Source organism: Bison bison, unplaced genomic scaffold (genome assembly GCF_000754665.1).
Source record: "Bison bison bison isolate TAMUID 2011002044 unplaced genomic scaffold, Bison_UMD1.0 scf7180017864482, whole genome shotgun sequence".
Taxonomy (NCBI): domain Eukaryota; kingdom Metazoa; phylum Chordata; class Mammalia; order Artiodactyla; family Bovidae; genus Bison; species Bison bison.
This window is the reverse complement of record NW_011495042.1, coordinates 5,207,225-5,210,479: the sequence shown is the minus strand read 5'-3', so window position 1 is coordinate 5,210,479 and position 3,255 is coordinate 5,207,225. Positions and strand designations below refer to the sequence as shown.

Below are 3,255 nucleotides of genomic sequence, written 5' to 3'. Positions count from 1 at the left end.
TTTTTTTTTTTTTTTTTTTTTTAATGGAAAAGGGCTGTACAGAAAACAGCTAGGTTTTCCCTATTCCATCCACTTTAGACAGAAGTTTTATTTTTCACAAATATTAAAAGTTAGTGAAACCTTAGCTTTACAGAATTAAGCATCTTTGGCTTAGATGGTAAAGAATCTGCCTGCAATGCGGGAGACCCGGGTCAGTCCCTGAGTCGGGAAGATCCCCTGGAGAAGGGAATGGCTACTGGCTCTGCCTGGTGAGCTACAGTCCATGGGGTTTGCAGAGTCAGACACAACTGAGCAACTAACACTTACACTTTCACTTGCTTTACTGATTAGGATGTTGTAGTATATAAATGATGCCTTTTTTCTTTTATTAAAAAAAAAAAAAAAAGCTGACAACTTTCAAAATACCTTCTTGCTGCTAAGTCACTTCAGTCGTGTCCGACTCTGTGTGACCCCATAGACAGCAGCCCACCAGGCTCCCCCGTCCCTGGGATTCTCCAGGCAAGAACACTGGAGTGGGTTGCCATTTCCTTCTCCAATACATGAAAGCAAAAAGTGAAAGTGAAGTAGCTCAGTCGTATCCGACTCTTAGTGACCCCATGGATTGCAGCCTACCAGGCTCCTCCATCCATGGGAGTTTCCAGGCAAGAGTACTGGAGTGGGGTGCCATTGCCTTCTCCCAAAATACCTTCTTAGCAGCTTGTTCAATTCTAGAAAAATGGTTTCACAAGTTTCTGTGGCTCTTCCCATCTTAAGGTAGTTCTCTTCTTTCTGGCAAACAGAAGCACCAGTGTATGTTGCAAAAAAGAAAAACCCGAATGGCAAATGACTTTAAACTGCAACATGTTACTTTTTGTTTCTGCAGTCTTCTTTGTGGTATGGGGGAAATCTCCCCAAATTCAAATAACTTTCAGAAGATATAACAGAGTGAAAAGTCCTAAGGCAGAGGCTGTGGTACCCACACCTTCAAGGCGTTCATTACTGCCCGCAGTCCAGCCTCCACCTCCCTCTCCCACTGCTGCTTTTTCCACTTACATTTCAGACAAGCTGTATTCTTGGCTGTTGCTGCAAATTACCCGGTGATAGAACACCTCTGGGGCTCTGCTTCCTGTGCCCTTCCTTCCCTGTCAAAATCCTACCTAGTGTTGAAGGCCCAACTCAAACACCTTCTCTGCCATCCGGTTTCTGATTCCCCATTCTTTCTCTTCTGTGAGCTTCTTAACCTCTCCTGTAAGCACCACATTCTCAGAAAGCAAGGGAGCAAACAGACCTGTACTGCCAAAAACCAAACTATTGAAAACAGTAAAAAAGGAGAAGTTAGAGAGGGAAAAGTCAGGGAAATCCATCAGGAGGCCAGTGCAATACTGTGAACTCAGAGATTGGGCATGGCGAGAGGCGGCGGCATTGAAAGAAACATCACAGCCATGACCAATGAATGCACATGTCCAAGGGGAGAGAGGTTGTCAGAGATTATTCGAGGTGCTTAGTTTGGGTGACAGAGTGAGTTAATCAAGAAAGGAAAACAGGAAGAGGAGACAATTTGAAGGGGAAATAAAAAGTTTGATTTTCTGTTTCGTTAAATCATGGCTCAGATGGTTAAGAATCTGCCTACAGGAGACCCAGGTTTGATCCTGGAGTTGGGAAGATTCCTCTGGAGAAGGGAATGGCACCCCGCTCCAGTACTCTTGCCTGGGAAACCCTGTGGACAGAGGAGCCTGGTAAGTTACAGTCCGTGGGGTCACAGAGAAACACGACTGAGCCACTGACTTGAGGTGCTTATAGAATATCCAGCGTCCACAGGCAAAGGGACACAGGAAGAAGTGAGAAATAAGGATACAAATCTCAGGGAAGAAAGGGCAGGAGTCTTTAGCACATTTTCTGCATTAGAGAGAAAACTTGAACTAGGAACAACAGAATGTAAATGAAGGAAGAGGGGCTGTCACGGAGTTCTGGAAAATAGCAGACAGAAAGATATGGGGAGCCAGAAAGGCAGAGACCAGTGTGAGAAACTTTTGAAATTAGAGGGTGCAGAAGGTCAGCAATGTGAAGGGCTGGGAGGAAGCCGGGGAGCTCAAGCAGAACGAGCACTTAGAACAGGCCCCTAGATGTGACCGTTAGAGGAGCTGTAGGGGCCTTTGTGAGAGCAAAGTTTTGGTGAATTTAAATGAGGAAAAGCTAGATTGCAGTGGTGCTGTTCGATCAGTCACTCAGTCATGTCCTACTGTTTGTGACCCAGTGAACTGTAGCCTGCCAGACTTCTCCATCCATGAGATTCTCTAAGCAGGAATACTGGAGTGGGTTGCCATTTCCTCCTCCAGGGGATCTTCCCGACCTAGGGATTGAACCTGCATCTCTTGCTTCTCCTGCATTGGCAGGCGAGTTCTTCACCACTGAGCCACCAGGGAAGCCCCCTTACAACACTTGATCCTAGCCAAAAGGCCAAGAAGCAGTGGCAGTGGGTTGGGAGGTAAAGAGTAAGACAGTGAGGGACAATAGCTCTTTCAGTAAGTTCAGTGGTGGAGGAAAGAGCATGGGGTGGATTGTTCTGGGGTCAGAACCTTAAACCCTGCTTAGATGGAAAGGAAGGAGCTTGTAGAAAGCAGTACAGGAGAGGGAGAGAATAACCCATGCATATGTAGGCTCTCTTTTATGTTTTGGATCTACTGTACACATCCTTTTCATCCTTGTGTCCCCTAGTCCAGTTTGTTGAGCCAGTATCTTCCATCAAATGGGTGTTCAGTAAATGAATTGAACGATGTCACATAAGACTTCAGAGTCAGAAGATGAGGCTGTAGTATCTTGCTCATCTTGACTTTGGAGAGAAACCTGGACAATGTTTAAATGTCCTCTCCAAATAGTTTGAAAAACGTTACCCCCAACTTAAAAATTACTTAATCATGGTGATAAGACTGCCCCTTGTTTTACTGTAGAGGAGCTAGAAAATAAAATGATTGCCAAGTCCTGCAAAACCTCCAAATGCGCATATTTTTTTCCCTCAAGAAAGAGAGGTGGAAAAACATAACTTATTGGCAACAGTCATATGAAAAGCAATAGTATTATTTTTCATACAAGTCTTGTTTACAGGCTACAGCTGTTGCAAAATAAACATGTTAAAAGTGGAAAAACTGACCATGAGACGAAGCCTTACTCATTGTCAAAAGCCTGATATGACTGCAAATTCACCCCTTAGATGTTAAAGGACAAAAATATTTTTAATAAGATCTTTAATCTTTAATAAGGCAACCTAATTCACTTGCC

General features: G+C 44.2%; 1 protein-coding gene across 3 annotated transcripts in view; it reads left to right on the top strand.

The window, feature by feature from the left end:
• The window catches only part of PPARG (peroxisome proliferator-activated receptor gamma), a 124,009-nt gene that overhangs the window by 90,508 nt on the left and 30,246 nt on the right, over positions 1 to 3,255 (top strand). The window lies entirely within an intron of this gene.